The sequence below is a fragment of the Alexandromys fortis genome, unplaced genomic scaffold, assembly GCF_014885135.2.
Source record: "Alexandromys fortis isolate MF-2015 unplaced genomic scaffold, M_Fortis_MF-2015_v1.1 scaffold_207, whole genome shotgun sequence".
In the NCBI taxonomy this organism is placed as follows: Eukaryota; Metazoa; Chordata; class Mammalia; order Rodentia; family Cricetidae; genus Alexandromys; species Alexandromys fortis.
Window position 1 is genome coordinate 782,618 of NW_026068106.1, and position 25,318 is coordinate 807,935.

The 25,318-nt window shown below is 38.8% G+C and overlaps 1 pseudogene; it reads right to left on the minus strand.

The window, feature by feature from the left end:
- The window catches only part of LOC126489675 (40S ribosomal protein S16-like), a 49,159-nt pseudogene extending 24,212 nt beyond the window's left edge, over positions 1-24,947 (minus strand).
- Between the last annotated feature and the right edge of the window lie 371 nt (positions 24,948-25,318).

A 25,318-nucleotide genomic window follows, 5' to 3' on the forward strand; every position in this document is an offset into this window, starting at 1 on the left:
ACAATGAGGACTACTGAGACCTCAAGAACAATGGCAATGGGTTTTTGATCCTACTGCACGTACTGGCTTTGTGGGAGCCTAGGCAGTTTGGATGCTCACCTTACTAGACCTGGATGGAGGAAGGTGGTCTTTGGACTTCCCACAGGGCAGGGAACCCTGATTGCTCTTTGGGCTGACGAGGGTGGGGGACTTGGTTGGGGGAGGGGGATGGAAAGGGGAGGCGGCGGTAGGGAAGAGACAGAAATCTTTAATAAATAAATTAATTAATTAAAATAATAATAAATACAAAAAAAGGAAACCACTGCTGTGAAAGTCTTCACTCAGCAGCTAACGGAAACAGATGCAGAGACCCATAGTCCAACATTAGGCAGACCTAGGGAAATTCTGTGGAAGAGAAGAGAAAGGATTATGGGAACAGGAAGGACAAAAAACATAATGGAGAAACAGAGAGTCAAGTGAACTGGGCTCATGAGGGCTCACAGCTGAAGGAACTAGTATGGGACTGACCTGGGCCCTCTGTACATCCTGAAGTTGTGTGGCTTAGTCTTCTTGTGAGACTCTTAACAATTGAAGAAGAGGCTGTCCCTGGCTCTGTTGCCTGCTCTAAGGACCCTTTCCTCCTGCTGGCTTGTCTCATTCAGTCTTAATGGGAGAGGAGGTGCCTAGTCTTGCTGCAACCTGATAGCTTGTGGTTGCCTGCTATACATGGAAGGCCTGCACTTTATTAAAGTGAAGGGAATGAGGGTGGAGGTATGGTGGAGGTATGTTGTGGGAAGTTGGGGGGAGGAACTGAAAAGAGAGGAGGGAGGGAGGAGAAACTATGATTGGGCTGGGAAATAATTAATTAATTAGTGATTAATTTTTTAAAAAAGGAGTCACTGCTGTATAAGAAAACTTATGACTTTTTCCCTTGGTGGTCTGCATAACACCTTCTGATACTATGAAATCTAACCAATCAGTTCTAACTTTCTCTGTCCTCCAAACAAACTGTACTATATCTTTAACAACAGGGGCTTGCCATCAACTTATGGTGAGCAACCAAGAGCAATGACAATAACCTGTGTAGTTTGGGAGGCCTCTGGGGACTTCCTGACCTCATAAGAAGTATCCCACACCAGATAAGCATATTTTCATTTACTAGCCCAAGTATTCTTAGAGAGAGACTGATGCAGGGTAGCACCTTTCTAAAAATCAAATTTATTTAATGAACTTACAAGTAGTAGATTTCCATAAAGTTCTTTTCAAACATCTTGATTAATCCTGTCCCACCTTCTCTTCTCCCTTGCTCTTCTGCCCTAATGCTGCTTAAACCTTTAAATCACAATATCTCACCACCTATATTTTCATATTTATTATTTTACAATCATATTAATTTTTCAACAACTGCCACCTCACTTATTCAAGCCTAAGTAACTTTCTGGATCTTCCATTTAAGACCATAAATCAAAAGAGCCAGCCCCTTATTAACAATAGAAACACAATGGTCAGAGACAAAACTTCTGTCTTTGATGCACTTACAACTAGTGGAGGAAACCATTATAAATCGTAAGATCAAAGGGCTGCAGCCATGTAGAAGAGTACAAGAGCTGTATCAGATTTATAAAGAAACTACTAGAACAGAGAAAAAATGTTTGCTTGTCCTTATGAGAGGACCAATAATTAGGAATACCATCTCTACTATCTGGAGAGATGTGTCTCCGTTGGTTGAGGGCTTATTGAGCATGTGCAAAGGCCTGTGTTTAACCCCCAGTACCTCATAAGCCAGGAATGGTGTGGCCTGCTGGTAACTTCAAAACCTGAAGTTCAAGACCAACCTGGGCTAGATAGTAAGTTCAAGGCCAGCCTGGAATACTAAAGGCTGTGTCTCAAAAGAAACAAAATCTTAAAACAGATATTGTAACTTATGTAAAAAAAAATATAAAAAACTAAAAGTTAAAAACAGACACCAGTGTCTTAATAGCTTTAATATTTTGCTTAGCATTCAATGGAGCAGATTCACAGCCAATGGCTGTTCAAATATACTATTGGCGAGATATTTTTCATTGCGCATATGGAACTAATAAGCTTTTCATGGTTGAAGAGGTTATAGCACCAAAAAACAGGATCCCAAACTATCAAGGATGCAGTGTGTTTTTCTGAGGTCATTTGCTTCCCCATACAAGAATGCCAGTTTTCCTGACTGTGATATCATTCCCTATTTTGAGTGACGTAGGGGCTATGACAGCTTATATGTCAGCTATCTGACATATAAATGCCCAGGAAGGCTGTTTCATCCCTGTTTATCAGCTGGCACTCTGATTGCTCTGATCTATCCTGGATCTAATATTCCTTAAGATTCTATTCTGTTCTGTTCTGTTCTGTTCTGTTCTGTTCTGTTCTGTTCTGTTCTGTTCTGTTCTGTTCTGCTCTCTATTCTTCTTTAAGATGCTATTCTATTAAGTTTCTACAGATTCCTTTGTTCATCTTCCCCATCTGAATATCAAAGCTGTGTCTTCATCCTATTTAGTGAGTGATTGCTTCAACCTATTTTGTTTTGTGTGTGTGCGCACACTCACACTGGTGTGCCACAGTACTAATGTGTAGGTGAGAGAAAAGCTTGCTAGACCCAGTCCTTTTCTTCTACCATGTTGATTCAAGGGATCAAACTTGGAGCATCAGGCTTGGTGGGACACACATTTACACACCGAGCCATTATACCAGCCTCACCAGTTTCTGCATTTCTGATTTATTTTAGGGGTGTGTGGAGATCTTTGGATTAGCATTTTATACATATGACAAAACTTTCCATTAGTCACCAATTAAATGTAAAAATTTACATTTATAAAGAATGTTAAAAATGTTAAAATGGGGGCTGGAGAGATGGCTCTGTGGTTAAGAGTGCTGACTGCTCTTCCAGAGGACCCAGGTTCAATTCCTACCACCCACATGGCAGTTAAGAGCTGTCTGTAACTCCAAGATCTGACACTCTCAGATAGACATACATGCAGGCAAAACACCAATGCAAATAAAATAAAAATAAATTAAAAAAAAAGAATGTTAAAAAACAGAAATAATTTTTTTAAAGTTCCACTGAAACACCCACTTCTTGCTGCTATAATCCCCAATTCCACCATTGGTTGGTGGAGCATTCAAAGCAGTCTCTTCCAAAGAAAATGACTTAAAAATCTCACCCTCTCTCTCCGTACAGGCTGCATCATGAGAGTATACTTTACAACTCATGCTTCAGAATGTTTTGTGGTATCTTCTTCATGCACATCTCTTTCTGTGTCCATCTCTTCCCGTTTGTCTTGCTCCTTATCTTCGGTTGTGTTTTCGGATGGGTGTTTTTTATCTCCACCTTCCAGCTTCACTGAAACCTCTTCATTCAGGAAGCACTTTTTTTTTCATTAACTTTCATCTACTATTATTTTTGTCACTCTTCCGTATCTACGTGTTTATGCCTTTCAGGGCTTTGCAGAAAGGACTTTAGAGAAGAGATAGAGTTGTCGCTCTTGTGTTCGCAAGGAGAAGTCTCTGGTTATCCTTTCCATTCACGCAGTTGAGAAATGACTGTTAGTTTCTAGATTGCAGTCTGTCAAAATTCACACAGAAGACTGACAAAGGCACCTTCTGAAGTTCCCAGGCACCTTCTGGGGGAAAAAAAATGTATTTGTCAGCCTAACTCACAGTCATGGATCAAAACAAACTGGCTGCTCTTCCAGAGAACCTTGTTCTCCATTCCCAGCACCTACACGCAGTGACCCACAATCATATGTAACTCTAGTCCCAGGGGATCAAACACCCTTTTCCAAAAGCAACGACACATCTGGTACATAGTCATACACGCAGGCAAAAAGCCCATGCACATAAATAATAACCAATTGCCAAAATTAAACAAAAAATTTAGCCAAAGTCATAAAGGCCCTATGGCTTAGAATAAATATATTAGGTGCTACAAACTTTGTTTTTGACAAACCTCCCAGTACTACTCCTTGAATACACTGAGTAATACTGTCTTCAATAAACAAATGTCTGTCAAGATTCCTTAGAATAATCTCAGTGAACAAAGGTGATTTTCCATGCAGCTATTTTTTTATTATTTCTCAAGTTGATGTTTATATTTGTTTTCACTATGTAAATAAAATGATTTGCAGTATTTCTACTTTGATTGCTTTTCACTAGAGCCCTAGCTATTTTCGTTTGTTTGAGAGAGTCATTTTATATAACTCTCCAGGCTAGCCTCTGATTTGCAATCCTCCTGCCCCAGCTACCTGAATGTTGGCGTTTTACACATATGCTACCATCCCCAGGCAGTCGTTCTGTTTTTAACAAACGGTTCACAGCATGTAAGATGAAAGTTGTGTTCTCTGCATGATAAAAACTTTGAATACTATGTTTAACGGTGCTAATTGTAATCATTGTGTTAAGATACTTCAAACACCACCATAGAGAAGGCTCAGTTGGTAAAGAGCTTGTCTTGCATGCATGAGGGTCTGAGTTCCCTTCCCCAGGTCCTGTGTGAAAAGGCAAGACCTAGTGGGATATGCATGTAAAGCTAGTATAGTATTGTTAGGACAGAACCAGGACAATCCCAGTGCTTGCTGGATAGCCAGCTTAACCAGATGGGTGAGCACCAAACCACTGAGAAACCCTATCTCAAAAATAAAATGGCTTGAAATACCCATATTTTTACTCATATTTTGAGTTCTAAATTTAATAAGCAATTAAAACATATATACTGTTATAATCATTATTCATCTCATTCTTAAAATGTCAGAGCTTCTATTATTTCTCTATCATTCCATTTCAAACATGCAAGCTGATTGCATTTTAGGTAACTGTCTATGATTAAATTCTTCATTATTACTCTTTAAGTGGTTTATCCTTTCCTTAAGTAATAAACTTTTAAAACTATATAATATTGACTTAATTATTGATTATTTTCTGTTTTTAATGTTTATATTTATAAATGTTTAACTATTTCATTTCGAACAGTAGGTATTTATGCACCTTGCAAGACTTTACTCTTTTTTTCAAAACTATGAAGAAATATATACAGTGGTTATGTATGTTGTATGTGCATATATATATACTATATTTTTGATCTTATGTTTAGTCATTTATTTCTAATCCAAATGTTTTATTTATTCTACTTTAGTGGTAATTCTGTATACTTTCATTTTGCCTTTAATAGTTTGAAAGACAGCTTTTAATCAATTTAATTTTTTTTTTTTTTTTGGTTTTTCGAGACAAGGTTTTTCTGTGGTTTTGGAGCCTGTCCTGGAACTAGCTCTTGTAGACCAGGCTGGCCTTGAACTCACAGAGATTCGCCTGCCTCTGCCTCCCAAGTGCTGGGATTAAAGGCGTGCACCACCACTGCTCGGCATCAATTTAATTTTTTAATTATTATTTTGTGGTATATGGTGGTGTAATGTGGTGTGGGGTGTGTGTGTGTGTTTGTGTATGTGTGTGTGGTGTCGTGTGTGTGGTAAGGAGGTGTAAAGGTAGTGTGTGGTATGGTGTACGTGGTTGTGTGTGTTTGTGGTATATGTACGTGCTGGGTACATGGGGGTGTATAGTTGTGTATATGCACATGGAGACTAAAGACTCTGACCTCCACCTTATGCTTTTGAGGAGTCTCCCCACTGATATGAACTTGGCAGTTGGCTGTATCCATAACCAGTAAGCTTAGGAATCTACCTGTCTCCATTCCGCCAAGCTCTGGATTACAGACTTGAAGCTCCGAGCCTAGCTCCTCCTTGGGTTCTAGTGATCTGAACTCAGATCCTCATCCTTGCACAGCAAGTCCTCTACTGACAGCCTTATCACTGCAGCTCTCCAATATGGCTCATTCTGAGCTTTCAAAGAGTTGTATTATTGTACTTATTCTCAATTAACTTTGAAATTGAATTATTTGTCAATGCTTTAATAATATAAAGCACGGCATGTAAGATATATTATTATGTAATCCTACTTTGTAACACAACATTCAAGGATCCTGTGATCTAATTTTAACTTAGTATGTATTCATCTGTCATTTATCACTATTCTCTATATATATTCTCCCCAGACCTGGACAACTAACCTTCTACCCTTATCTTCTATAAAACCAAACTTTAGAAGAGTCCACATACGATGAGATTATGATTTAATTGTGCTTCATTTCCTGATTTATTTTACTAAAAGACCTTCACTTCCATTCTTGTTGTTGTGAATGACAGAATTTCATGTGTATGTGTGTGTGTGTTATTCATTCATTATTTAATGGGTATTTAAGATGTTTCTATATTTTTATTGCAGTTATCTTACCAAATCTTCTTAGGAAAGTATTTAATAGTATTTATGGGAACACATAGTTTTTATTACTAGGTAGCTAGTAAGATGCCGGCAAGCTTGAAGGTCATGGAAGATGGTCTTCTTCCTCCTAATTGACAGTTTATAAAACTGAGAACTAAACTGCAGGACTCTAAATACAGGAAGGAAATGAGATCTGGGGTCCCCCTCCCTCTCTTCCTCTGTGTGTGTCAGTGTCTGTGTGTGGGGAGGGCTCTTTCTCTCTGCAGAAATTGACAAGATAAAGCGCAAAGATATATCAATGTCCCCTCCTTTAAGAATTAATCCAGATAGACCTTTTAATCACTTGGACAAACTATTCTCAGGAAACTCTCTGTTCCACAAAATGTGTGGAATCGGATAAAGCCTGTCTAAACACATTGGCTGAAGAAAAAAATAGTCTCTAGGGCCACTGACGACTGACCACTAGGGCTACTAACCACTTTCAACTCTTTGTTTCTACACTCTGATTTGTGAGCCTCCTCTGAATTATCTTGATAGTAATCATAAGACAAGGTATCTAATCAAAATAGCAGTATTAGTTATTTAATGTAACAACAGTATTACATCATTACAGAGAAAAGCACAAAGGTTTAGGAACATAGCAAACAACCTTTGGTAACTAGACAGTTGAACTAACTGATGGAGGCTAATGTGGGTGACTATCACTATAAGGGAACTAGCTACAGGAACCAACAATTTATTCACAGAGTTATGAATACAGAGCCTGGTTAGAGTGTACTACATAGACTAACTTTAGTAAGGGTAGCTTATATCTAAAATCTGACAGTAGAAAGAAATCATAAAATTAAGAAAGATGCAACTCCAAGCAGATAGCAAAGCAAAGGATAATTGAAGAAAAAAAGGGGGGCAATGGAATAAGCTGTTAAGAATTCCCGTGTTGCAATAGAGTACTATTAAGTGGTGAAAAACAATGACCTCATGAAATTTGCAAGCAATGGATGGAACTAGAAAACCATGCTGAGGTAGCAGTGACCCCGAAAGACAGACATGGTATGCACTCTCTCATAGGTGATTATTAGGAGTAAAGTATATGATAACCAACCTACAATTTATAGACCCAGAGAGGCTAGATGGCCCAAAGAGGAATACATGGATTTCCCTGGGAAGGGGAATTAGAAAAGATCTCCTGGGTAAACTGGGGGTGTGGGGGGGATTGGGAGGATGGAGGGTTAGGAAATAGAGGGAGCGAGATGGGTGGATTGGGTGGTCCATTTTAGGGAGGTGGGTTGGAGGCAGAAGGGAGGGGGAGAGTAACAAAAGAGACATCTTGATGGGAGATATTTTTGGGTTAGAGAGAAACCTGGTGCCAGGAAAACCCCCAGGAACCCACAAGGAGGACCCCCAACTAAGACTCCTAGCAATGGCAGAGAGGGCGCCAGAACTGGCCATCTACTATAAGCAGATTGGTGACTATCCTAATTGCCACAAGAGATACTCTATTCAGTAACTGATGGAAGCAGAGACAGAGATCCACAGACATGCACTATGTTGTCTGTAGTCTTGCAGAAGAAAGGGAGGAGGGATTGCACCAGTCAGGAAGGTCATGATGGTGGAACCCACAAAGACAGCTGACTGAACTTGCAGGAGCTCATGGATGCTGGACCAACAGTCAGGGAGACTGAATGGGACCTACCTAAGCCCTCTGCCTGTGTGGACCAATCGGGTAGCTTGGTCTCTTAGTAGGGCTTCTAACAGTGGGAGCAGGACCTCACCCTGCCACTTAGCTGGCTTTTGGTAACCTGTTCCCCATGCTGGATTACCCAGGCCCCTGGTGGTACTTAAGTGGAAGAGTTTAGTCGGGCCTCAACTTTAGGTGCCATGCTTTGTGTAAGCCCACGGGAGGCCTGTCCCTTTCTCAATGGAGATGGAGAAGTGGATGGAGAGGATAGTAAGTGGAAAGGGGAAAGGATGAGAGGAGAGGAGGGAGGAAAACTGGTTGGTATGTAAAATAAAAGAAAAAAAATTAAAAAAGGAATTACCGTGTTGGTGTCCAAGGGTCATACTGTCAACAGGACTATACTGATCTGGGTGCCCTGCACTGCCACTGGGCCCGTGGTGACTTCTGAGCCTAAGCTGTGTCCATATTTCTGCTGTGTCTGGGGTCTGTGATGATGTCGTCAGCACAGGGGATCACGGGTAACATTCCTGTGGAAATCCAAGGGCTGCGATGAGTCAGCCCCACCCTTCACTGGACCCGAGATAGCTACCCCTGCTCCCGATGCACACATTCGGGAAAGATGGCCCTACCCCTTATCAAAGGCAAACAACTCTCCTGGATAGACAACTCTACTGTCTGGGATGCAGGCAAGCCAACTCTGGGAGCATGAGAGAAGAGCTGTCTACGCCTCGCCATCATATGGTGGCATAGATGAGAGAAAGATACCCGCTCCCCACCCTCCCATCCTCCCACTCCCCCACCCACCCTGTACTTATCTATTGCCACCTGTAGTAGGTGGGAGTGCTGGCCCTTGGGTCACAAGAATGAGTGAACCAGCCCCGCCCCTCATCAGCTGCAGTACACAAGAGAGCAGGGTCTGCACCCCTGTCTGGGCATCTGGACAGCACACTAGAGCTGACCCTGTTGTTGGTGACACAGGTGAGGTAGCCCTGAGGGTATGAGAGCTGGAGAGCTCTCCCCACTCCCCCTTCCCATAGCCCCCCTACAGAGGGACCTGTACCTGCCTGGGCGAAACAGTAGATCTCTCCCTGGCGGTTTGAGTGTGGGAGAGACATATCCGAGGACCTGCCAACAGCAGAACCTGCCCTGCTCCTTGCTACAGGTTACATCAGGTTAGCTAGCCTAGGCAGCGCTCGGGCGCTCATGAGGGTCGGGATGATGAGGGAAAGCTGGGGGACTAGACCGAGAACCAGGGCTAAAAGTTGGCTCACCCCAACACCCACAGCGTCTGTGAACTGTTGGAGCATGTGAAGAAGAAGAACCTACAGATCCAAAACTGAAGGGTCTCCATGACACAGAACAACAGGCTATCCCAGAGGAACCCCAGAGAGTGCCCATTATCAACAGAGTAACAGAAAACAGAGGTCTCAAACCAGACCAATAGCTCATAACAATGAACACTTACAAGTGAAGATGGACGGGTTAAAGGGTAAATTGTAGAAACTATGTCACTCAGTGTGGCACACTACACCTTTCATGACAAAAATTCGTTTCCTTTTTTTGTTCATTTGTTTGTTTAATTGATTGATTGGGGTGGTTTTTTTTTTTTTTTTTTTACATTTTATTTTGTTTGGGTGAGTTGCATGGGCAGAGAGTAGATGAGAGAGGACTGGGAGATAAGTGGGATTGGGGGGGCATGACATGAAATCTACGAAGAGTCAATAAAAGTTAATTTTAAAGGAAAGTTCCCTCAGTTTTTCTTCAACTACTGCGTACATGGATGTATTTTGTCACGGTTATTGTGATTGGTTTATTTTTTCCCAACTTGATTTGCTATTAATAAGAAAATACTATGTCACGGAATTATCTGTGAAGGTAGCAACTTAGTGTCAGAGGCCAACATATACGGAAGATGTATTACACACATGTCCAAAGACTTGTAAAGTTTTTACTAGGCATCCTTTCACACGCCATGCAATTTTGGCTTGGAGAGGAATATGTAACTTCTTGAAATTCATGATTTCATGATTTTAAAAAATATTTACATTGTAATTTCTAAAATGAGGAAAACTTAAATGTTGAGCAAAATTTTGTAATTTTTATAATGCGTTATTCTAGTCAAACACCTTTATTTGGTAGAGTTTGGCACATACTTCACCAAGTTCACTGAAAAAAAATTTCAAAATGACCTTGACAAAGGACAGTCAAAATACCTCTAAAACCTGAAAGTTCATATATGGTACAAGTCTTTTATAAGAATCATAAATGATGCTGATAGGTCACCCTTTGAAGGATAAATAAAATAAGCAACTTACTGTGTTAACGAATGGAATAATATTTTGACGGAGAGTATTAATAGCACTAGCAAGTCAATATTATTACTATCTTTCCTTGCTGCAGGGCTGTGGTGAAGTAGAAAATCATTCCTCCTCTGATTTCAACAAGAATCTAATGAGAACCCAAAATCAAGCACTCAAAAACTCATTCACGAGCTCAAAATAACAAGGAAAAAAAATCAAATATGAAATCTAGAAATGTGGTATTAAGGAGCTTGTCACCTTAACTCTCTAACTCACTGCAAATTTAAAATTTAATTCTACCTATAAACCATCAGTCCACATTCTCTTAATGTTTTACAAGCTAATCAGTTTCTGAGTGTTTGTGGGTTAATTTTGGTTTTGCATTTTACCTGTGTAACTACAAAAGTCATTTATGCCAGCCCTGCATAGAGCACAGATCACTTCATCCAATATCTATGTCAAAACATATTCATTGTGCCTGGTAGCTTTCTGATTTATGGCCTTGTAAACCAAGCATTGCAATGGTATCATGACATCCTTTATAATAATAAAGCTAACACAGTTACAATTGACATTTTTCCTGGATTAATTTGTTCATTCCGTGATCTATATCTCACTCTCCTCTGTTCCGTGTCAGAACCCTTTGTTCTACACGATTTTTTTTCTTGCAGTATTGATCCTTATTGATCTTAACCTAGTACAATAGTGAATAATTAAATATTTGCTCAAAGAAACAAGCCTTCCCCTCTTTTCATTATGACCTTCTCCCGATATTCAAACAGTCCCGGCATTAGTGAAGCGTCTTCCTGGTGCAAACTTGACCTCTGTTGTCCTACTTTGAAAATGCACTTGATATCTAACAAGAGCTTTTGGAAATGTAACAGCACTGCTTTGTTAGATAATGAAATCCAAATTGTTCTAGAAAAAGGTGCAATTATACAGCGTGTAATACACAAATAAATTGACTTAATGTTACATTATAATGAAAACTGTACAAAATCCTCTACACAAGCACAATAAAATAATAAAAAGTAATAGAACAGGTAATAGATGTAAAATAAATGCTAAAAAAGTAGTTCAAATCATTTTCATACCAGTCAAAAGATACTGAGGAGGGCGCATCCAATCACAATAAAACACCAGAATGAAACACTTCTAAATAGTAATATAAATTTTTGTGGACACTTCATGTCCCATGATGTGGAATTGACATATAGTTTGATTTTCTTTTTCCTAATGTAAGCCACAGTTTTACAGTCCTAGTGAAAACATTTTATTGCTGGGGATGTATTAGACATGGTTCATTTCCCTTCTCAGTATGGCTTTAATTTTCCACATCCATGGCTTGACACAGACCCAAACACCAGAAGATGGTTGTCTGCTATAAACTGTTTGGTTTTCTTTGATTGCTTTACAATTTAATCTATAGTTCATTCCATTAACCCTTTCTGTTTTAATGCTGCCAAGTCTTCCAGCTCCTTAATATAAAGATAAACTTCCCCCAAACACTTATGTTTCTCCTGGTTTCTCGTTCTTCAATTCTGAGAATGACAAACAGGGGTCTGGGAGAAAATGTTTCCTTACTAGTTAACTCTTCTGAAGCCCTGGATAATTGCAAAATAATTGACTTTTAACAATGAAGAGGGTTTCCCTTTTTGCTTCATAATACATCCATCATTATTCATTAATTCATTGCATTTGGTTATATTCATGCTGATCAGCTGAGCCAAGGAAGTGTCACTGACATTCTAAGTTTCTCCTCAAATCCCTGATCTTTCTGAGGGCGTGGGGTGGACAGCAGGGAGGGGGGATTCCTTTCCTGGATGGCGTGTTGTCACATCCGATATCCTGTTCCTCCCAGCAAAGAAAGTGGATATGGGAGGGTCACCGGATCAGCCTGTGCCTCGGGGCACCTTGCCTCAAGTACAAAAGACTCAACTCAACTCACGTTAGTCTTCTAGGTGGCCTATGTGCAGTGACGGACTGCCAGCTCGGGCTGTGGGTGAGCTGTGATGCTTGCCTTGAAATGCTAAGTGCTTAATTAAGGGCCTTTCAGATCAGCCAAGGAGGCCTCCGTCTCCCATAGCCCTGGGCACTGTACTTAACCAAGGGCTCCCAGGAGCCAGAGCCAACTTTATGGCAGTGACAAGTGGTGACACAGAAAGAGAAACAAGTGGTTTTCCTCTTTTCATAGTCTTCCCCAAATCTAAATACCATCCGACAGCTGACTAGTCATAGTTGGCAGACTCCTAAAAATAGACTTTTTTCTTCAGGTTTAAGGAAATAGGACAAACTTGTGTCTCACTCACAGGCAAGGACCATGGAGTCCTCTGAGAACAATCTCATTGGCAGCCACTTTAGGGACCACTCCAAACTGCCCCCCCCATTCACTTTGCCCAGGAACACAGCCACACCCTGTGGAATTCACAAGAACTATTGGTATCTGTCATTCTGGCTAACAGCAAAATGATCGATTGCCATCAAGTGCAGGCAAACAGTCTCGTCAGCTTTATTAAGGCATGATTATCAATTGCGAACTATACACACTAAATGTGACTGGATGTTCCAATCAATATGCACTGTAATTAACACATACATTCCCTGGGTCGTCTTTGAGAACTTAAAACTCTTTCTTGGTGAATGCATTTAATACATATGACTGACTACATTGTACCATAAGTGTGCAGAAGTTGCTACTCTTATACTCCCAACTTTGTACACTGACTTGTCTACTCTCTCAAGCCAGCCTACTCTACTTCAAATTCACTTTATTGCTTTAGCTTTCACAGATAAGTGAGATCGTATAGTATGATATTTGTTACAAGTGGCTTCACTTGACAAAAGTTCCATTAATGTTGCAGGGTATAATATTTACTTTTTAAAAGCAGAATAATGTGTCTTGCATGTGTCTTTGTATGTATGTTTTCTTTATCCATGCATCCACTGATGAACACCGGGAGTTTTACTTTGTGGATCCTATTGTAGTGAAAATAGGACTGATATGAAATTAACATTAATGGAAAGTTCAGGAGAAATACAAACTGCCTACACATCTGACGAGGTTAAATTACAAAGTTCTCATTCATTAGGAAGGAAAACCTAGTATCACTGGGTAACACACATAACTAAATAACATTCTTAAACTAAAATAGAACAATTAGCAAATTGTTTGACTATGGGTTAAAAGGAACAGATCATTGGGGAAAAGGGCTTTACCAAACAATGTGTTGGACATGCAAAAAAAGGTGAAATTATTATTTGTGTGTATAATATTGTCATATATGTATAAATATATATAGTCATAGATCATGGGTTGTCATTTTCTGTCAAAGTAAATACATTTCAGTATAAGCAACAGTTCATGAAATTTAAGCTCTGGATAATAAAGTTCCGTGCTGATACCCTATTGGTTGCAAGTGAAGTATTGAGGTGGAAGGTTATAATATTATTTCTTTATTTGTTTCCAGGATGAACAAGAGAGGACATTTTGTTGACTTACTTTCTATGAACCTTCATATGTCACACTTTAATATTATTTATATATATATATATAGCCATCAAATTTCATTATTTATCCTTTGATATGCTGAGGAAATTTTACCCATTTTATTTTTTTTTAATTTTACCCATTTTAAATGTGAGTTTTATGGAAGTTCATGTTCACTGCAGACCACAATCTCTAGTGCTTTAGAGACCTATGTGGTAAAGATCATTCTTGACATTCTGAGTTACAGAAATGACCTGTACAAGTCAAAGCAATATCTCCTCCAAAAGCAAATATTCTCCCCACTCATACCCTTCATGTGACAATTCTGCACCGTGAAATTTCAATGCCCATAAAACGTGGCACATAAAAATATATGTGGCTTAAAACATACAGAAAGTGACATCTGTAGGTCAATTACAGAAAATAAAATCGGGCAAATGTCATATACTTGTAGACAACAGTTTTCTTCTACAGGAAAATTTTTCTTTTTTTTAAGTAGGCCAGCACACTAGTATGATGCTCTCTTAGCCATGGGAAGTCCAGAATTTGTAACGGAGTTGAAACCACCTGCCTTCCAATTTAATAGCATCAAGCAGCATAGATCACATGAAAGGCTATTGAAAGCATTAAGAAAAATCAAACATGAAAACATCTCAGATGCACACAGAAAACCAATCAATAACTCCCTTTCTTCCTTTTTTTTCAACTTCTAATGCAGAAAACACATGTAAGTTTCTGATTTCCACTAAATCTAATTTCTTATATTAGAGAGATTAGCAGTTATTTCAAGAAACTTGAAATTTTGAAATTACACACATACACACACACACACACACACACACACACACACCAAACATTTAAAGGGATATTTTAGAATTGAAATGACCCAAATTTTTGTTTATAATGCTGATAGAAATCAGCAGAGATTCATAGTGTCTTAGCATCTTTTAGGTTTAAGGATTGAATAATAAATACTTGTTGCAATGGCCATGACTTATCTTTGTATCAAGAACAAAAATATCCGTCTGGAGCAATACCTCAGTAGAAAAAGACACTTCCTATGTAATTCTGGAGACCTGCGTTTGATTCCAGAACCCACATAAAGGTGGAAGAAGAGAACAAACTTTACCAAGTTGTTGTCTGACCTCTGTATAGTGCTGTGTAATGTGTATAAATATACACACAATAATAATAATAATAATAATAATAATAATTGTTTTTAAGAAGAACAAAATATTACTTCCATAGTGTTAAAATGATGGTATGCTTGGAGCTAAACTAGTGATAGACATATGGCTTTATCTACTTGTTTGCAATATTTATTTTTATTTTTTGAATGTTTCATACATAATGATCATGTCATATCCTTCCACCACTGTGTCTTCCCAACTCCCCCTAGTGCTCCCATCCCATCTCCCACCCAAAATTAGGTCCTTTTTTTTCTTCTTAGTCAAATAACTTCCTAAATGCTTGAAAGAATTAAACTGATAGATTAGTACTACAGAGATAAATATAGTCAAGAATTTATTAGAAATGCTAGCTAGTTGGGTAAGGAAAGCATAGTGAGAAAATTATTGAACTTTCCAAGGACACACTGTTGCTATTTAAATTAGTGACAACCTCAAGGACTCATTTTAGCACCCAGGTCTGACCTCGGCTTGTTTGCATCGTTCTTATCCATATTTGCACACTCCATTTATCCAACAGAAAGCAATGCCTGCATCACACCTTGGAATGTGGTAAAAAGAATAGAGACATTGAAGGAAATAGTATGTAAGATATTGTAATTATCTTGGAAATTAATGGCAACAAATACAGGTATAGTTACGTCACTTAAAATACTGAATTAGGTAATCAAAATAGACACAAAATAAGAACAAATCAATTCAGAAAATCCAAGTAAGGTGATTTTTTTTCATTTTCAATTCACTTGTGTTGCAGAATAGAAACAACTTTTTAAATTAAAATATACAAATATCAAACATATCTATGCTTATAGCATTGCATGTTATTTTATCTGCTAATAAAACATCTAGTCTTAAGCTAGAATCATTTGCATAGAATGTAACCTGATTCCCCAAAATAGCATGCCTAATATGAAAAATAAATACAGTCATTGAATCATTCTTTTCTACTCTCTGACCTTTCATATATAACCACTAAAAGGCAAACAAAATTCTCAGGTATTTTTATTCCTAATCATAAAGCTTAATTCAGGTTATAATTTTTTAGATACTAGGTATACAGGTTGGGAGAGTTGGAATTGTTTGCTTTGTAGAGAAATGTTGAACACCTGGAATTTCATATTACTTAAAAACTGAATGGCATGTATGTTTGACTCAGATCAAATTCTCGTGAAGAAATAGAATTCTGAGGTAAAATTTAATTTCAGAATAAAGAAAATGAGAGAGAGAGAGAGAGAGAGAGAGAGAGAGAGAGAGAGAGAAGAGAGGAGAGAGGAGAGAGAACTAAAAAGATTCCTGATAATTCAAAGATGCAGCCTCTGCACTCAGCCAGCAGTATGATGTGACGATTACTAACTACAAAACTGTGGTCAGAGCGGAAGGATGAATAAGCTATCACCATGGAGCTGAGTGGTGGGACGGCCTTCCGCTGGAATGTATTTTCCTGCAGCAGCCTCTACCTGATGACAGCTACAATCAAGAGTGGCTGCAGGCAGCTGCCTTGCTCCGGGCCACATTCAATTATGTCGGACTGCATTAGTCCCTGGCGAAGCTGTCACCTTCTACCCTGTGAAGTGATAGCAGGAAGAGGATCCTGAAGTCTCTCCAGTCCCTTCCTTTGGGGTTGGGGAGGGGGGTGCAATGTGGGGGGAAAAAGACCATTAGTACTCTGGTTGCTTGCAGTATTCATTTTGCTCTCAGAGTAGGGAGAGAAAAAATAGCTTAGGTGAGCTGGATTCAGGAAGCTGTCTGGTGATGGATAATTTGCAGGGCTATTTTTTTTTCCTCCAACGAGTAGCCTTTTTATTTCTTTTTTCTTTTTTCCAGGAGGCAATGACAAGAGAATGTCCTATTTTCGGGATTTGAGTCACAGTCGTGGTCGCTCACATTGCTCGAGAGACTGCATTGCATTGGAATACATTTTCTATCGTATGATATTCCCCAAGGATTCTTAGCAGCTAAGATAAATTGCAGGTTCTGATCAGCGAGTATAGAGCATTTGACTTCTTTCCTAAGAGTTCCAGAAATTTTAGATTGCATGGGTTTTGAGATTTCTTTCTGACACTTGACATTTGGGGCTAAGTAAACAAACTCAAAATGTTACTGTAGCTGTGCATTTGGGGACATAACACATCTTGATGATAAACCATTCTAGAACAGTGTGTTACCTCTTGCAATCAATCTCCAAAAGATGGTTGCAGCAAGAGATTTTAAAGATCTAATTCATATTTCCCTCCTTCAAAGAGTACATGGATTTTCAAGTGGAATGGAGTTTAACAAATCATTATCTGTCATAAACATATCTAACCCCATAGCCTGACCCAGTTCAATTATCAGCAGTTGTGCCCTGAAAGAATAGGACAAATTCTACCACCATTTTGTTGTTGTTGTTGTTGTTGTTATTGTTGTCGTTGTTATTTGTCAGAGGTGACATCTGTCCTGGTGGCCACACTTAGGTGAGGAAAAACACAGCATTCAAAAAACACTGATGATCAGTTTTAGAACGTCCAGGAAGCTTCCTGCTGTTCCCTTCTGTGGTTGTGGTATGTACTGTTAAAAACTCTCAGTTTTCAGGTTGGAAAAGTAAACCTGGACATATCTGGAAAGAGAATATGGAAAAAAATGATCTGCTCCATAGATCATTTGAAGAAATAAAAAGTACAGGGAATCCAAATGTTCCAAATATTTTACTAGTGTATAAATGTCTATTCCCCCCCACACACACACACACAAAACTTTAAAGTCATCTTAGTTCTTTGCCGGTAACTTTGGACAGTCAGAAATGTCCTCATGACAGTCATTACTTGCTCAGTATTTGCTGAGTGTGCAACACCATGTGACCACAAGAGCACATACTTCTTTCGTAAACAAGTTGTTTTTATTTAAGTGCATTGTGCTCTTGTAAAATTGTGTTGGGGTGCCCACGGAGCTCAAGAGAGGGTGTCAGGTCCCTGAAAGCCAGTGTCACAGGCAATTGTGAGCTACCCCCAGAGGTATTGGAAACCCAAATCAGGTCCTCTGGAAAAGCACCAATTGCTCTTCAGCACTGACCCAGCTTTCCTAACCATCACGTCCAAACCTCTCAATACTGAAACGTATAAACAGGCATGCATTGAACCGTGGATTACTGAGGAATGCAGATTGAATTGAGTAGAAGAGTTCTCATCCTCAGCTTAGTGAGACCATTGAGATGCACTATTTCAGTGACTCAAAAACATAAACTCTTAATGCGCAAACACCTCCCCTCTCCAAAAGTTGAGCATCAGTCTCTGAGACTTCATCCTGCTTCTGGTCCTTTGTGCTTGAAAAGTACCAGTAACATTTCACCCTGCTGAAAGGAAAACCCATTCTTGCGGCTCTACATGCTCTCAAGACTTAACAGGAAGTTCAGCCTCTTCCTGGACTAGCTTGATAACTTCCTTTCAAAACCAAACTCCCACTAAGTGTTTTAGATGTTCCTTTTACAAAAAGTAATACAGAAACTGTTCAAATAATTTCTCAAATTACATCTTTCTTAGCAAACACAATATGCTTCTCTTATCTGAACTTAAGGCCAGTTTGAAGCAGGATGAGTACCTACATACAAAGCCATATGGGTAATGCAGGTTTAAAGGAGATAGAAAAATACATTCTATACAGCCCACCCTAACTGCAAAAAGAACAGCTTCTGATACCTTAGGTATCCAGCCCTCTCACTCTCACTGACCCACCTTTCACACAGTTTGAGGAGATAGACAACAGATTCTAAGTATGTTCTTCTCTCTTGCTCCAAAAGTGGCTTTTATGGCCCAGTTGACCATCTTTCTAGTCAGACAAGACAAAAAAAAAAAAAAAAAAAATGGCTTCATTCTGAGGATGATAATGTAAAAAGATGGAGCACTGACCTAAAGAGTCAGCTGAGCTTCGAACAGGATATGGACATCCCAAAGCCTCCTCCCACAGTGACCAGAGATCAGAAATCCCAACCTCAAACATAACTCTTTGCTTTTTCCTTTTTGCATCATAGCATAATCTCCCAGCCACTAGAAAAGACTGAAAATGCCCATTTATCTCAGAAAAAGAAAACTATAGCCACAGTTAGTAAAATGAGACTTTCACTGTCCCTTCAAAGTAACAAGCACCCAGAGCACATTGTTTGACCAAAGGAAAGACACCATATTCATTTTCTGAAGTCTTTCTCCCTCAGATCCAACTGCTAAAAATAACTTAAAGAACTTTTGAAATAAATTCCTGCTGTTGAAGTACAAAAGAATTCTGTTTCATTTTCTACTTGCATCCTGATGGTGCTAATAAACATGACCCTCAGACTCAGGTGCTTTACCTACCAAACCCAAGCGTGCTTGGCTATGGTTAAAGGCAGTTCTTCATATGGAAGAGTTAAGAAGCAGAAGAGAGATCTGGGTGCTTTAAGGCAAGGGGAGGAGAACACCTGGAGAGTGAATCAAGAGGCCAGACTGTCTTCAGTGACTGGGGAAAGCTGGACATGAACACACTGCCAGGAGTAATGGGGAAAAGAGAGGTAATGCAAAACTTACTGGTCCTTAAAAGAAACTGTGGGGTCCTCTGTGAGAGCCACTGAAAAGGCATCACTTTCTAGATTGCTTTGTTCCTTTTTTATTATTTTTTTTTTTGTGCATCTACAATTGCTTAGCCTTGACCATATATCTCAAAAGGCGTGTTAGAAATAAAAGTGAAGTGAGTAAAGAGAAAGACTGGACTAATGAGATGACTCAGCAGAGGATGGGGACTGGTGAGATGACTCAGCAGAAGGATAGAACTGGTGAGATGACTCAGCAGGAAACCAGCATCTACTTCCACGTCTAGAGACTGGAGTTTGATCCCTGGGTAGAACATACTTGAAGGAGAGAACTAGGTCCTATAAGTTGTCCTCTGACCTCTGCATATATACACGACACTCACAATACACACACACACACACACACACATCTAAGTACACGTAAGAGAAACAGTATGTGGAGAAAGTGATGCTGAATTTGATCAGTGAATACTATTTTCATGTATTGAAATAGAATATTTAATCAAATTAATATATTTAGTTAATTTATGTTTACTGAAAATGAAATAGTCATAAAAATAATTTAATTTTTGCAATAAAAGTAATTTTAAAATATCATGAATATATAAATATGTAAATATACAGTGCAAATGTATACATAACTATATATAATTATATACAATTATGCTTACATTTATATACTTGATATATTTACCAATATATATACTTATGTCATTACTATGTGATTCACATACTCTCACTTTCCATGCTAATCTTTGGGCAGAGTAAATATCCTTGCTAATATTTGCTGGGAGAGTTTTCAAAGTATTCACAGTATTTAAAATCATTGATGAATATTAATTCAATAATATTTTGAAATATGTAAGACAGATTCCTGAACGGACTGTATACATCTTTAATGAAGAGCAACAGTATGCTTTTAAAAGGAAAAAAAAAATGTTACTTTTAAAAGTTGTGTTCCCACATGAAATGACATGTGTAATGTAACTGTGTGTTTTACGCAGTGTGCCCAAAAGTCGAGTACAATGGTTTTGAGGGTCGTGAGAACTCTTATTCCCTGGGAGTCTTCAGTTCCATGAAGTGAGGTATAGATTGAGTATTGATATGCATCTGTAGAGGAGTATTAACCTCGGCAGAGAACACAGAGATCAAACTCCCCTGGCTTGCCCTGATGAGCAGCCGTCAAAGATTTACATCACTGAATCTTATGAAAAGACCCTTGATTTATACTGTGAAGGTTCGTATAGCTTTAGCCACTGGCTGAAGAAATAAGCCAGGATGATCAGAGCAGCCTTCCCCTTCCAGGGAGTTTCTAAAGGCATGCTTAGCAGAAACTCTTTAAATACAAAAGGAAATGGCTTCAATAGCAGTCATTAGCTGAGGACAAAACCAAACAGATATGTAAGGAAAGTTTCCCAGTAAACCAGGCATCAAAACCTCCCAGTTTTCTTTAAATTAAAGTTGAGTCACTAAGATGTGAACAGAGGCATATATCTTTTACTCAGTTAGAACAATACTTACTACATATCATACTACACGATCACTTTGAGATAGTTTTACTCAGTCTGTGTCAGGAAAATAATTCATTGTTTTCTTTAATATTTTTATATTTTAAAATTAAAATATAAATGCATCCCTATTGCTTTCTTTTCACTCCCTCCAACCTCGCCCATATTTTCTCACTCCCTCTCATACTATGGGTCCCTTTTTCTTTGATTATTATTTTTCCGTGTAAAGAGAGATGCCCAAATATATAAATACAACATACTGAGCCCAGTTTTGCTGTTTGCACTGACCACTTTTTATTACATAGCCAATGAGGAGGCTCTTCACCATTAGAAATTAATTCTCCTTCTCTCAGGAGTCAATAGTTTCCTGTAGTTCTTTATCTAGGAATGGGACTTCATGAATTTTCCTATACCTATCTTAGTGTTACATTCAATTCAGGTCTTGCTTATACATTCATTTCTAGAAGAGACACTCTCACAGCAGAATTGCTGATCCTCTAGTTCTTACAACTTTTCTTTCCCTCCCCCCTCCCCGTCCCACTTTTCTATGAAGCAGAAAGTATTCTCTGAAGAACCTAGGATGCAGGACTTGTGTTTAGATGATAATATAATATGTATATGTCCAGTGTATATTGATGTTATGTAACAATTTCCTCCAAGAATGAAACATTTTATCCTGCAAGGAAATTCTTTATACTAGAAACAACTCAAAACAGCTTCAGGAAGTCCCTGAAACTGAACAAGCACCTTGCTGCCAGAGTAAGTAATAGAAGCAGAGAGTCTCCTTCCCTTCAGACCAAAGAAAGCCAACTGCAAATGAGACAGACGAGACCAGCTGCTTGCTGGGAGAAGCAGAAACCAGCTAGGCTATCTTTGGAAGGACACTCTTCAACCAGTTGAGCTGCCTGTAGGCTGTGTTTTGTGTTAAAGTTTTTCCAGATTTTGTGAGCTGCTACCCATGCTGAGGTGAGCTTTGGTGATGTAGCTGTCTTTGCGTCATTTCTTCTCATGTAAGAAACCCACACTCCTACCTGTAAGTAACCCTAACAAAAGTCATTGGTTCATCAAGTTGGACTGTAGCAGTATCTGTACTTTGATGTAACATGGAATCCCTATCTGGAGTGAGTAGACCTGTGTAAGAAATCTTCACAAGAACAGTTTTATCAAACCACAGTTGGAGAGTGCATGACAGTGTGCATTTAATGATCAAAGGACAACCTGTAGTGTGGCACTATACTGGGCCCTATGTTGGTTCTGGGAAACTGAGCTCAGGTCTTCAAAGCTGTCTGGTAAGTGCTCTAACCAATGAACAATCTTGCCAGCCTGAAAATAAGCTTTTATAATTTTTTTTCTTAGTGAGAAAATTCATAATTTCATTTTATGAATGTATTCTTTTTCCTGTTTAGGTTCAAGCTGAGAGCAATAATCCACTTTAGGAAATATAACCAAACAGTCCTTTATCTCAAACTTGGGAAAAGATGGATTTTTATGTTTCATAATTGGAAAGTTTCAAGTATAATGTACATTGTGCTATAGAACACTCTCTGTGGCCTGAGGTTGGGTCATCATGGAACTTGTTCATACTTCAAGAGGAAATTATGTGAATATTTACAGAAGGGATAAATTAAACCACCTGCCACCAAAGCTCAATTATTGATGCCAAATATATTTTATAACCCTGAGGGCTCCCAGAAGTTTCTGGACTTTAAGACTTAGCATTAAAAGTTATATGCATTTTTTTTGTAATCTCTCACTACTTTTTTTAGGGTTATTTCTTGCAAATACTATTTTTAGAATTCAATATGTGGTAATTTGTCCTGTTTTTAATTGAATATTACATTCTTGATTCATACTTTGTATATCTCATCAAATTATACTGGAATTCTAGCTATAAGGTATAAATTCTTACAAGTTAAGAGTTTTCCAACACGATAAAATGCAGACCAAAGATCCCAAAAATATATATGAAATAGTACTTTTAAAATACCATTGTTATTCATTCATTTGATTTCACCCCGAGGATTGTTTTATAAGATAGCAAGTTTTTATTAATTTAAAAAATTCCTTTGCATTTATTTTATTTATGTGCAGCTACGGGTGTGAATGGATAGGCTGAGTGCATGTGTAGGGGTAAGAGTGAAACTTGGGGAAGCCACTTCCACCGTGGAGTCCTGCAGAATGGACTCATATCCAGCGGATTTCTTTATTCACAAAACCATCTCAAAGGCCTCCAATTTTCTATTTTAAATCTAGGATTTCCCAACTATCAAGTCTCAAATTTTAGATTATTTTTAAATTTTAGAAGATATACATTTATACAGTTTTGGGAAAACACAGAAAACGGAATTTTTTTTTTTTTTTTTTTTTGAGAGTGGGTTTGAAGTAGTCCAGGCTGAGCCTGATTTCGGGTCCACCCACATTCATTCACCTCTCCAGTGCTGACCATTCTGCATGGACCTCTACTTCTGGCAAACTGGGAATTTTACTAGTGAATTTTAAATCTCCATTCTTAATACTGTATATGTTTTAAACATTTGGGAGGTCCCAAACACTGAATATGGGACATTTTAGTAAACGTATAAGAAAAAACTAATAAAAGAAAATAAAATAAGGAAAGAGAAGGAAATATAGGAAGAAAGATACAATAAAGAAATAAAGGAAAGGAGAAAAAAACAAAGAGAACACAACTAAATGCATCCTGGCACTAAAGTCTCTAACACTTTAATCCTAACTTTTCAGAATCAAAATTAAGATCAGAGAACTCTCACGAAATTAGTGATTTTTGAAACCCAGGAAAAACTCAGAAATGAGTAAAAAAAAAATAGAATTAAAATGGTTACCAGATACAAGAAATGCAGTGGGTCCTGGAGTAAATAATCAAAAAGAAAACCACACAATTTGAATCAGGTCAAATACCCAGAACATTAACAATATTAAATCCACAGGGGTAGAGGAGAATTCAGTGAGATTCTTGAAACCAGTTTGAGAATCCGGAGCCAGGAGGCAGACTCTTCGCACAGGTTTTAAAAGGATTCATGGTTTGCCTCACAGGCTGGGCTACTTTTCTCTTGTCCTGTGCAGAGGATGAATGAATAGGCAGGTTAGGGCAGAAGCCCATACCTAGTGCACAGTCGGGGGTAGACAGATGCGGGCCTCTCAATGGTCAACAGGATGCTCATTTGTTCGTTTGTGAGCTTTCTTAGAGCATCTTCAGTAGGTCTCTGGCCTATCATTTTCCACCTTGCCATCAGCCTCAACATAACGAGTGGAGGAAGAACCTAACAGAAGAGGCAAACAAGGAAGGAAGTGGGGAAGTGAGGAAGAAAGGAAGACTCTTAGGACACACTCTTTTGCACGGAGTTCTCTTGCAAAAATTTACTCATTCAAACCCTACCGACTGCTGCGATTTTTCTGATCCTTATACGTGTCAGTGTTTTAAAAAGCAAAGTAATCATTATAACAACGGGAGTACTGTTTATTCTTGTTCACTGAGTTAATCGGCTCTCGCGGTGCATGGGTGTTATGGGCTGTGAACTGAGGACGTTATTCATCGGATGTTTCCTTTTTTTTTTTTTTTTTTTTGCCTTTGGCAAAACTTCCACCAGCCGCGATAAATAATTCCATACCCCTAAGTGGATATTACTATTATTTTCAAGTGTGAGCCACAGCTGGCTCCTAGCCTGTCAGCTCTCCCCTTGCAGATGCTGCGCTCGTACCTGTTGACAATTGTGCGGGTGGAAACTGATCCCTATCCCCACTGCCGCATTTCTGCTCTTTAATCACGATGGTGTTCCCTGAAAAACAGAACAGCCAGGGGACAGAAAGAGACTCTGGCTGAGGCAAAGGTGCAAACAGACAGCGGATTCTGCTTGCGGCATTGGAGCATCATCTACTTTTCGGATGTTTCACTTTGCAGCAAAGTCACTTTTGCGCGAAACTGCCAGCTTCTCTGTGTTAAGGAGACACGGTGGAACCATGGGTTCGCAGTAATTTTTACATATCATATGTGCTAAAGTTACACCGTAAATTAAAAAGTACATGAAGGCCAGGGTTTGTTTTGTCTTAATCTCTGAGCTCCACTTCTATTCCCCTGACTTCCTGATCCCCTTTAACACACATATTTCCATCAATCGCTGGTGCCTTCTGATTTCACGATGTCCCCTGGCTGGCCTCAATGCAATATTCTAACTGTCTTGGGTTATTACTGTCAACCTCTTACTTCTTTTCCCCATCAGAATGCACTCTTTCAGCCCATTACTCAGATTCCGGTGACAATGAGTCCCAATCTCTTTATCGCATAGTCAAATACCTCCAAATCTATCCTGTAGCATTTGGGTTTCTCCCTGTC